General features: G+C 43.7%; 1 protein-coding gene across 15 annotated transcripts in view; it reads left to right on the top strand.

Moving 5' to 3' along the window:
• Nucleotides 1-12,532, top strand: part of LOC126922562 (transcription factor Sox-2) — a 359,193-nt gene that overhangs the window by 183,805 nt on the left and 162,856 nt on the right. For 13 of the 15 annotated variants that reach the window (XR_007712835.1, XR_007712832.1, XR_007712829.1 and 10 more), the window contains one exon: nucleotides 3,763-3,804. The exons of the other annotated variants lie outside the window; for them this stretch is intronic. The gene's annotated coding sequence lies outside the window, so the exon portion shown is untranslated. The remainder of the gene's footprint in view (nucleotides 1-3,762; nucleotides 3,805-12,532) is intronic. 15 annotated transcript variants of the gene reach the window in all.

Here is a 12,532-nt window from a genome sequence, read left to right as displayed (position 1 = left end):
GGCTCATTTTTGTTACCAATCCTTCGATTGTTCAACAGTTTCTATACCGATTAGTATGCAATACCGAAACCTGGTAAAATTTCGACAAATTAAAATCTTTTCACATACTATCAACGATTAATATCGACGGTTCTCCAAAGTTGAAAAGCTGCTCGTTTCTGTAACGCAGTAACGTTTCTGCAGCAAGAACGACGAGGATGCGAAGGGTGTGGAGGCGATAGTTCGGAGGTGGTTGACGGGGCTGACGGCAGGGCCATCCTCGAATAACGCGAAGCGTAACACGTGGGCGCAGAGTGCCCGGAGAGAAGATAAACGGATTACGGCCGCTTTGTGTCAACGTGATCCGCTTCCCGTGCACCCGAATCCCAGCACCGTGCTCGCCGTCCGTTCGTTCTCAATGGGATATTACGCGCTCCAATGCTGGTAACACTGTTCGGTCTGCAGGATGTCGCTTCGACTGATAACCAATTTTCATTACTGTTAATTTAGGGGCCTGCAAGTTGCCGCCGTGAACGCCCGTTCACTCGCGGTCTCTTCTTAACTTTGTCGCTGGGAGAATTCCTTCGGCAGGACCGACGACTTCTGATCTTTCAATGGGCCTTTCAGTTCTGCTCATAAATTAATCGGTTATTTCACTTGCTATGATTCGTGCGAATATATTGGTTTCTTATAGCTTTGACAGGCAGAAGATGTGGATGTTTATGCATTTATGTCGAATACAAGTGCGAAGAAATGAATATGAGCGTATGTATAAAAATACGTAGAATATTAACATATATATATATATATTTTTTGGAATTTGAAATATGAAATAGTTTTATTGAAATTCAGCCTCCGTATCAGTGCCTATAGGAATATTTTTCAAATTCATGTAAATACGCGTAATTGTGTGAGTTTGATAAAGATTGACAAGTAATAAGAGTAGGCGTAGATTGCTGCGAGAGATTTAATTGAATCTTTTCGCGCAGACTACAATACAACAATAGGGAGAGCAAAAGGTCGAAGCCGCTAGATCGTATTTAATTGCGAAAGTGTGGTAACCAATGTGACGCCCACCCTTCTACAGACAAATATCTGTAGCGAAATGATGAAATTTAACGTATGCTATGTACTTGGAGAAGTTCTGCAACTGCGTAACTCTTCTATTTTTGCTACTCTTGTATCGCGGAAAATAAAAATTGTGCACGATGGTGGTTATGAAAGTAATTGCGCGGCTATTTCCACGGTAAGCTCTTTGATCCAGCAGCGTAAAGCAGGGCATATAGCGAGAGCTGGGCAGAATGTCGCACGACTTCCGGACGATCAACTGAATCGTTGTTCTGTCACGCGACAAGGTGACCCAGTCAGGCCGCTGGATGACAGGGAGACGAGGCCATTGTGCGACTCAGGATCGGTAATAATCGGCGTCTAACAGTCTCTCTCGCTAAAGACCAGATGGAGCAAAGACAGGTAGAGGGAGTCGCTGTTGGAAGGAGCAACTTGGAGGGAGACCCTTGATGTAGATCCATCGCATTCCCTTCTCGGAGGATATCTCCTCATTGTGCTCGCCCCTTAATCAACAGCCCCGTGCAGTCCTCCGTGGCTGTTCGATGCTTATTGATATAGCTCACCCCCGCCTACAACCGTCTCTCAGAGCCACGCATGAATCTGCGCACGCGGAAATTTGCTACGTGTCCTGGAATTAGCTTTGACTCGATGCAAACGAGCTTTTCTTGCTCCTCGTCGAACTATTACCAAATGATGAGCGATATAAATACAACGTTTGTTATCAGATAATAGTTGAGAGTTTGTTTGAGCTATACATCTGTAACTGTATGAACATTTGTAGGTTATTACGAGAAATCAGTAAAATATTATTTGTTGATTGCATAATTAGCAAGAGGCTGGATAAGTTGGAATAATAATTTTTCATGATACCATTCATTTTTGTGTATGGAAATGTAACGTAAAATTCTTTTGGTCGCATGAAATTCTTTCTTATTTCAATTCTAACGTCAACTTTTGCTATCTCTTCGTTTATTTTCTCTTCTCTAATCGTAACATCTAATGCGTTTAGCAAGCGGAATCCCTTTTACTGCTGTGTTTACTCTTCGTACCATTGTATTCTTCTGCATACGATCCAATAGATTGGTAAAACACGTGCGAAGCACCCGTGCAACAAGATTCCATGTAACGAAACATGTCCGCATCGGGCCCTAGCGATAAATCTCCCATTTTGAATCAATTTCCCTCCGTTTCACGTAGAAAAAGCAAACGCAATTTCACATTTGAACACAGAGTTTAACAATACACGTCACGATACGGAAGACCATCGCCGCTTAGACGTATTATAATTTTATCTTGAAATATTCTGCGGCGATTGCGAGATGAATGCGATATCGCGTGATGTGAAAATTTAATATTCGATAAGCAATATTTGTTTCGTTATTAATACGCGTCGAGTATAACCGGGCATACGATCGCACGGCGCGCATAGACCTGTGGGTTGAATGGGCGTTTCGTGCGCCCACCGTCAGGTATTTGCATGACAACGGGGATGCGCGTATGCATCCCTGTCCTCGGTACTCGCTAATTAGCCGGTACCACATACCGGCGCGGATTAACGAGAATATTGCATTTTTAATAGAGTTCACCCCCTCCCCCCCGCGGTGTGCCGCGGCCAGATGATGATGGCAGAGAAGAAGGGCGAGGGGTAGCAGAGCAGAGATTTCAACGACGACCACGGTGCATAGATCGTTGCTTCTGAAGCATCAAACACTTTGATGTCCTTCTTTGTAGGGTTTGCAAAGTATCAGTTAATAATTCCCTGAAATAGATCGGATAGACGTTTGACATTTTTATTACGAGACTTATGCTTCCTTCTTATTTATGTTTTTAAGACTAGCTATTTTATTTCTCCGTTTATATTTCCGAAGCAAAACAAAAGTTTTGCGAGAAGTTCGTTGCGTTTTGAATAGTCAAAGAAGTAATAGCGTAGAAAATAAAAAATTGCTTGTAAAAGCTTTAGCGGAGACGTTTAAACCTGCCAAAACTGACATGAACTGCTGTAGGAGACGTATAAAGCGTCCCAGTAGATTTCGACAGCTATTCGCCAGTTTGAGTGTTCGTAAGAAAATCGTACAATATATTCGCTTCCTGCAAGTGAAACAGCGTGGATTTGCGAATGGTTCGACTGTGTTTTTTTTCTCTCTCTCTTTTTTTCAAGGAATCGTAGCGATTGATGTAGGAAATCGGAAGAGCTACACACCGACCGAATGTACAATTTTTCCGTGAGTGAGGGGGATCGATTTAGAGGCTCAAAGAAAATCCCGCGTGCATCCCCGGGGTCCAGGCCGGTAGTCGGTTGGTTCTCTGCTTGCTCGTCCGCTCGACTAGCTCCGCTGATTGCTGCTGCATCTTTGATGACCTCGTCCAGACAGAGAAGAGGGTGAGGATCGGGGCCACCCCTGCACGGAATGCTGTGCAAAGAGTGAAATGTTGAGATTGATATTTTAACAGACGGATTACGTAAGAAGGGCCCGCGCGTACGGAGGATGGAAAACTCGAGTAGTTTGCCTGCGCGAATAGAACGCACCGAGGAAAGTGGATCTCGGCTGGCCACCCGTTGATGAATGTTTCATGGGACCCTGACACGATATTTAACAGATCATGCTTCGAAGGACATCGTAACCTTGCGAATTTCCCTCCCTGTTACTCATCAACGATCTCTTCTTAGTTTCAAGAACGCTGCCATTAACTTTGCAATTTTCTTTTCATTTACAGATTACCATACCCTTGATCGTGATCGCGAAAATGCCGCTTCTGGTGAGTGATGATTTACAGAATTTCCTTTCTAATTGATAATAGGAAGATTGACAAGAATTTGACTCACTCGTTTGTAAGTATGAAGACACCGAAGTATTCGCCTTATTAAGACACGGAGAATTATTAGGAAATTATTAAATTTGATAACAACTGTTATCTCGTTTGAAATCTGGAACTCTAAGAAAATTCATCTTAAAATTTTAACATCTTCGAGAATTCTCGTTGAAATTTAATTCAATGAGTTAATAGTACGATTAACAGATTCAATATATTTAGGTAGAGTCGAAAAAACAGCTTGAAATTTTTGAACGGTAGTGTATGCGCACCTGTATCTAAAACGACGTCTGCTTACTGCTGCGATCAATTTTGGCATTCGCATTACGTTCGTTATTTTTTGTTGCATAGATTTTTCACAGTTTCCTGTTCAATACGACGCGAATTTTTTCCATAACTTTTCTATCGAGGATTGTAGCGATCAACGCACAATTTTCCTATTACTGTTGCATGTAGTTTCAACAGGCTTTTGTCGAGTATTCTAAAATTTCACAAAATCTGGTTGATGGATTTGTTAAATTTCGTTAATAATCGCGTTTTATACTACAGGCTACTAGATGTTCTAATACTTACATACGCATTAACGAAGCTATACTTACCCATTCGAAATCAAAATCACGTCAGTTAATGATAGTTTATCCAACTTTTGCCTCTCGACTCGGAAATATTCTCACAAATATCATTCGTATCGAATGAGCCGTTGCAAATATCGCAGCGCAATCATGGAAAATCACCGCTTGATGAGTTGCTGACCCATCAGACACCTGCACGCGATCGAAGGTGTAGGTCTTCCGGCGGCGAAATCAAAGCGAGCCTCCGCCTCGCAGCAGCCAACCTTGCTCGTCCGTGATTCTCATCGGTTTCTAGCTCTATATATAGAGAGAAGAAACGCGTACGAGCTGGCTATCAGCCGGCGAGCGGTTATTAATCGATTCGTTGGCCGAATGGTCCGCGGTACTTTGACCTTGGTAGGCAAGCCTTAAAAACCGGCAAGATGTAAATCGTGTACGTAGGTGACCATTATCCGTGAGGGAGAACCGCCGCCATTAATCATCGAGTATTTAATTTACGCGCGGTACACCCGCGCCCAAACCGTCCAAAACTCGATCGAGCTCGAAAATGTCGATTTAATCTTCCCGCCTTCTGTTCCCCGCCGTCTTTCAACCTTCGAAATTCACTCGGCCGTGTTTCGACCTTCTTCGTCCAGTGTTTCGCTGCTCTCAAGACAAATTGTCGTTACGAGTACACTTGGGAATTTGTTTTCTTCCGTTTTTTCTTTTTTCTTTTTTTTTTTTTACGATGTTCGATTATGTAAAATACATCTTGGTCTTCTCTAGCAAAACTTTTCTTTCGCCAGAAAATGTACATTACGTCAATAATTATTGACTTGTTATTAAATAAGCCAATTTTCGATGTAAGGCTTTAATAAAATAGGCCTGTGGTGTGAAATATTCAAAACACCATATAATTTAGTTTTTCACCGCGTAATTGCAACATCTACTTATGTCTACTTAAACGCTATCCAACATCTTTCAAGGAATCTTTTTTCCTTTCGATGAATGAACGACATTCAACGCTATAGGTGAACGTCGAAGCGTCTACCTAGCTTTTTTCTGATTTCTAACGTAGAAAGATATATTATCCAAATATACAGATAACTTTAAAAGCAATTACCAGTAGCATTCTTCAATAATATTTTCATCAGTCGTCTAGTATACTATTTTCATTGGCGTTCAAAAATCTATGTACACGGTCGATTGAATAGCGTTCCGCGTAGCTCTACTAATTACAGCAGCCCCATTGTATTCCTTGTAATAGCACTAATTATGTCACTTCGGCTTCCAAATATCGTTACGCAACATTCCTCCGGCATCTTCTTGCGTTGTAGTTTGATACCTTAAAAACTTCATAAAGGGCGGATCGGGTTTACGAACGAACCGTGGATCACAGACGGCGGTTCAATTAACCGGCATCGAGATCGTTCCGCGTCCTTAAAGCGAAAGACGCGAGAGGAAAGCGTGGGCGAGTTGGAGCGCGAGCAAACGCTGTGCGTTATTAATAACCGATAATTTAATACGTTCCCAGCCATCCAGCGTTGCTCCAGCGCGTTCTCGATTCTCCTTCTCGTGCCTCGATACTCCTCCGCGCGTACATATGTATCAAACATACCTCCGACGATCGATCCGACCTGTAGACGGGGCTCGTCTATAGGTATTGATCTAGCGACGACTCGAATGAAACGATGCCACTGATCCGTTTTTGCCCGCGATGACGTATTCCTTGGGACAGGGATATATTTATTTGCAGCGCAGTCTAGAGTTTCTCTCGAGATCGACTTCTTATTTCATCGAACCTTCCATTGCCAAAGATTTCCCCGATGAGTCGACGTGCATCGAAGAATCACCTTGATCTCGCGATCGTTTGGAATTTTTCTTATTTTTCATTGTCTTGTTTTCTTTTTCTCTTTCCTTCCTTTCTTCTTCTTTTTTTTTTTTTTTTTTTTTTAATTATGCTTGGTAATTTGAAATGGCAGGAAATTAAGAAGAGAGAGAGAATATGCATTTTGTTTGCTAGATCGTAGCGAGGACGCGTTTCACGGTGACATCGCGGATGGTGTAAAATCGCTGGAGACTCGCCTTAAATATTGTAGCATCTCATTAAAAACGGCCGCTTCGACGCGTCGTCGAATAATGACGCTATTCCCCGCGGTGAATTCGCGCTAGCGACGGCTTGCCTTTCGTCAATAAGCCGTCGCTCAAAGAACCGTGTTGAACAATATTATTATTAAACAACGGCGAGGTTTCGGGTCGGCCGGGGGAAATTACTTACAATGATTCATCGTGGTATTTTTTCTATTTTGCCGCTAGAATGCATAGGAGGAAGTAAGGAAGAACTGCCAAGACCATCTGCGTGATTTTTTAAACTACAAAACTCGCCGTTGAATCGAGAAACCACGTAATTTTTTCGCAGTCGTTAAGGTAAGGGCGAGAAGCTTGTTTGCTTTGAAGAGAATCAGCTCTCAAGAAAATGTGTATTTTACATAATAGTAACAGTTCAAGTTTGTTAAACCTATCGCAGTTCTAATTATCATATCGTCCAGATATATAGACTTTACATAGGCGCAAGAAATTTTCATCATTCGTTTGCCATTAATTCGTATATTTTAGTAACTCTATGTACGTTACTGTTAATATAAATCGACCGGATTGTCCAGTTTATAATTATAAATAGCGACGTATATCGGTTGATCTATTTCCCTTTCGACATGAATATTAAGATATCTATTGCGTGATCAGAATTTCGACTTTAAATTTTCCGAATGTATGGAGGATTACGGTTAAAAGTAGAATGGGAATGGAATAGAATGGGCAAAGGAGTATCTGCGCTGAGATTCGACGACGTAATATTTCGCGGAGGTGGATTTACATCGAGCCAAAGTCCCAGCGTGGGCGAAATCTAGACGCGTCGGCAATCAGAAACACATTATCGGACGAGAGCGGCTCGGTAATACGTCCCGCTGCGCTCGAAAATATGCTCCGCTCCGCTTTGCCCGACGCGTTCACCGAACGAAAAAGAAAGGAAAGAAGGAAAATGAAATGGGACAGAGTGATCTTTGCTATCGACGTCGCAGGAAACGTGAACGCCGCGTCGAGAGTTCCTGAGCCGTCGAAAAAAAACGGATTTATGATTACCTCGAGGAATTTTCAAATTCTTCTAGTCTTGCTTTCTCTCTTGCTTGGAACCTATTCAAGCTGGACTGATTGCGAATGCAGTGGATGTGTGTCATTTTGATAAATATGTCGAAGCAATGAAATAAATACGAGAACAACGCGATATATCACGTTTCCTATTGTTTGCAGGGAAGATTTTCAAATTCAATCACGTTGTCGATGTTACCAAAATGGTTTACATATGATAATTGTCAACGATGTATACGTGGAAGTTTGTAAACCAAATGTTTCCTATAATGAGTGTCCAAATACTTTTACGAGCCAGTGTATGCTACACGTACATTTGTATGAGTACGATTATGTTATTTCGGTCGTTAGATGTTTCATTTGTCAGAAGGCAGTTGGTCGTTGAGCATAGTTTAAGGCAAATGGTACTATAACTTTGAAGTATCGTACCATCGGATTGAAAGTCTATTAAAAGGGTGGACTGAAGAGAATTCGCGAGAGCGGAAGAGAATGAACGATGAGCGGGCGTCAAGCGCGTCGCGATAGACCGCGGTAACGTTTCCTTGTCGGCGTTTCATCAGAAAATGGCGTTGTGAGACGCGTATCAAGTGCCATTCTTCGTCAGTTTCAAGATGAATCCGCGGATCCGCTGCCACAGACTGCCACGACAAATCTATGCTTCCTCAATCCTCGGAACAGCTTCCCTGGTCGATCGATCCCCATTCACGTTGTAGAGGAACGACCGAAATATCATCGAACGCCAGTCACGGGATGCCTTTCGAAGAATACTATGGAAAAAAATGCCGTGAAACGGCCGTGTCTCCGTAGAATTCATTTTAATCATCTCCACCTTTTTCCTTCGCCGGGAGACTCACCTTCCGGCCACAGAGGAGAACTTTCCCCCCTCTCTCCCACTCTCTTTACTCCACTTTCTCTCTGTCTCTCTCATCTTCCACCCTCTTCTATATCTGCGTCTCTCTCTCTCTCTCTCATTTTTCCTCCCCTTTCTTCTTTTTTAATTTTCCAGCCTCTCTCTGTCCGCCAGTAATCACGGCACTATTACAGCGAAACGTTTTTGATGAATTCGTCAACGAACCAGTTCGTTTCTCGGTCTCTCGCTTCTTCTCCATTCTCTTGCCGCTGGTATATCTCCCTTTTCTCGAGCGGAGCGCCTCCGGGCTGTGTGACCACGAGATCTTACGAGCCTGCGGCCGTAAGGAAGCCTCTCGTTCACCGGCGGCGTCGAGAAAGACCAAGATCGGGAACAAAAAGCGGAAGGAACGAGCAGTTGGCAGAAGAAGGAGAGTCGAGCCAGCTATCCAATCATCCAGCCAGCCAACGAAGAGGGCGGCGATCGTCCGAATAATATTTCGACGTGCGGAGATACTGTGCGGAGGGTGGGAACGGGTGAGAGGTTGGCTGGTTTGGGGCGGGAAAAACCGCGAGGGAGAAAAAAATAATATCTCTGTTTGCTCGCCATCGTGAATGTAGGACTCAAGATAGCGGCACGGACTCGAGGATATTTTTTCCACGGCTAAATGGGTCGGCTGTCTTGAGTTCGCGGATTCATCTTGCGGATTCCTTTCAGGATGCAAGCACAGCCTATTCAGGGAACGGGTCGAGACGAAGGGATATGTTGGTGCGGCATTTAAAATCCTCGACCGCGGCCGGGGGATCTTTTGGATCAATTGGCTGAAAAGCGTTGCTCGATTTTTTTTTCTTTCTCTCTCTCTCTTTCTTTCTATCTGATTCCGGGACTGCATTATCATATTCATCGGCTTCAACCCTCGAGACTCGGTCGGTTTCTCTCTTCTATCTGACTCTTATTCCTCGTTGCCTGGCGGCTATACAATTAATTCGGGTCGAAATTTTGATTTTCAACGGATAATTTTTTCATTCGCTAAAGTTCCTCTGTAAAGATCTTCAAGTTGTTTTCCACGCATCTTTTCTTTCTCTCGTTGCCTGCTCTCCTGCCAGCGCGGCGTGTAGACTTCCGGCGGCCCGAGCCAGCTTTTCTTGCGACTTTCTTAACGTTCCTTTAACGTCTTTCTATAGGCATACGAGAGAAGCAAGAAACAGCATGTTAAATGCAAGAATGTTAATTAACAGCATTCACCCGACGCCAGACGAAGAATCATGCGCGCACGATCGAATTCAACCTCGTACGTCTACTCGTTGACAATTACGGTGCCGAGACAGAATCTTGTATTACCCCTGGTTTCTCGGTACAAGAACAGCACTCGAGCATGTTTTCTCGACGATCCATAAGAAGAAGAGGAGGCGCGCCGCGAATCGCGAACGTCGAACGAGCGATCTTTCCCATTGAAACAACCCTACCCTTTCCACCCGTTTCCAGCGAATAATTATTTTAATTCTACGAAACGCTCGCGGCGTGCCACGGCGCTCTCTTTCCGTGCCACCGTGTAACCGCCAATCGCGGTTCGGCGCTTGGTATTCGAAGCCAGAGAAACTGCACCGCGGCTGTTTTCTTCGTTCATCCACGAGTCTTCTTCTCTTGATTCTTCTTTCGGCTATCAGAGCGTGGAAAGGGGCGAGAGATCGGCGAACGGAAGCTAGTAGAGGAGGAGAAACGAAAGGGAGAGAGAATGGAAAAGACAAGAGAGAAACGGAGCGCGGGATCAGATCGCCGGTGAAGTAAAAGAGAAAAGGAGAGGAAAAGAGCGAAAAAGAGGGACGACGGCCGACTGGACCATTCAAAGTTCCCAGGAGGCAACAAAGGGCCAGCAACGAGCTGATCAAATTATCCAATTCATTTGGATTGGCGAGCGAGCGAGCGAATAAGTGCTCGCCGTTACCAAGAGGTCCACTTCACTGCTTTCGAGCACCATCCGCCGAGCTATAAGACGCTACCGTCCAAATTTATGCACGTTCCATGCCACCACCCCCTGTTTTCAAGATACTAGAGAGCTTCTGACAGTGTTGCGGAAGACCAGCGGCTACTGAAAAACACCATCGACTCTCTTCTTGCCCTTGTCTCGACAGAATACGAAGATTCTTCATTTTCCCAGCCGAATAAATCGAGATATTTTTGAGCGCGTACAAGCGCCGAGCGAATTGATACGACCGCTATGAGAAAATTTCTGAAAAGAGATTTCGCTAGAAAAATACAGACGAGGTTTACGCTATGCACGAAGAAACGAAAATTTCTATGAAACAGCCAGGTCTGTGGGGTATCCCGCAAGATAATTCAATTTGATCTTGGAATTAAGCATGCGCTTTTACCAATCGTTGCAGCATTCCAAAAACGCTGATCATCGCGAGCTGTGCGTACGATGTTAACGAAACTTTTTCTTTTCAAAAGATATTCGCGATCAAGCAAATTAATCCGATCTTCAATAGTATATCGCATTAGAATACCTTCTTTATCCGCGGAAAGAACGAATTAATCTACTCTGATCTAATCGTGTTTCTCACCCGCGAAATTCCCGCGTATTCGTGATTTCTCATAAATGCGTAAACAGATGACGACGGTAGTTCAACAGTGTAAAGCGCGCGAATAAATAGACGTGGCTGAAAGAATTTATAAAAAAAAAAAAGAGGAGGCAGAAAGATTGCGGAGGAACGCGAACTCTCCCTGCCAGGAGAACGCTAAACGACAATCTCGACGTCAAACGTCGACGTTCAGGAAACTGGGAGGAGGCCGCCTCCCCGGCCCCCGACATCCCTTCTTCTCGTCATATTTAATAACCCACGCGCACACACGTTCACGAAGGTCCACGTACGGGCATTAAACTCGGCCGAGTGCGGAGGTTCGTTACGTACAATGCACCGCTGATTGACCAACCAGATCCGCCCTGAAGTGGCGCACGGTTGCCGTCGCAATATCGGATCACACCGTTGCCCCAATTGTCAGCGCCGCTATCTTTCCTCCCCTTTTCGTATTTTCGTCAGGTCGATTCCTTCGCTGTCGTCGATTTGTCGATACCTTCGCAACACCATCTATTTTCACCCTTTTTTCACGCCGCGAAAGGGTTAACCGATCGAATCCAGTCTACTTAAGCGCGATGTTATTGGCAGTGAAATTTTCTGTCTTTTTATCGACTCTTTCGTACAATTCAGTTAACACCATTAATAGACGGATTTCTATGCTTTTATAGGAAATTCGGGAGTACAAAATCGCACATAGTGCACATAGTGTGGAAAAATGGAATATGCGAAATACGTATTGTTATTTCTAACAACAGTTAGAAAAACAATTTTCTATCGACGTTCTACTTTTTTAATTATATTCTGGAAAATACGAATCCGCATGAAAATCCGTGATCTAACCGTTGGTACGATTTTACGAACTACACTGTAGCGTGTAAAATATCTCGCTACAAATTAATGGCAAATTTTATCGATGCGAGCGTGTGATAATAGTCGTGTCTCGTTACAGCGTAACATAATAAAATTGTAAAATGTTTCCTATAAAACATATAGATAATATACTCGTAAAAGGTTTCTATGAGTAGACAAATATTTTCATAGGTCATCATGTGCCACATATTCTAGTTGGAAAAGTAACATCTCTTAGTCGTATTTTAATTTTTCATACGCTCATTTCTGTTAACAACGATTCAACGAAGGAATGGATGGATTTATGAATTTATTCGCGAATCCACGATTCGCCGATGGATTCGAACGCTGTACGAAAAAAGAAGGTTGATGCGGGGACGGACTATAAATAAGAGTACGCGTCATGCGATGATAATTCGTCTTCGCCGGCTCGACACCTCGAGGGCCCCCGGGCATCCCCCTTTTTAAAATTATTATCGGTCGGGAAGAGCCGGTGAAAAACTTCGAATTCGATGTATGGTGCCGAAGGAACAGAATGAAAGGGGCTTCCGGCTAGACAGAAGCAGAGACAAAAAGAGAAACAAGGCTGGGGAGAGAAAGCGGCGATGGATACAAACAACCGAGAAGAGCTCGACTCGTGAAAAATCAGTTTGACTTGTTAAATCTAGCTGGAATGACAAACCTGTCTCTCTCAAACA

Source organism: Bombus affinis, chromosome 12 (assembly GCF_024516045.1).
Source record: "Bombus affinis isolate iyBomAffi1 chromosome 12, iyBomAffi1.2, whole genome shotgun sequence".
In the NCBI taxonomy this organism is placed as follows: domain Eukaryota; kingdom Metazoa; phylum Arthropoda; class Insecta; order Hymenoptera; family Apidae; genus Bombus; species Bombus affinis.
Note: the sequence above shows the minus strand (reverse complement) of the source record. Positions and strands in the feature narration are given on the sequence as shown.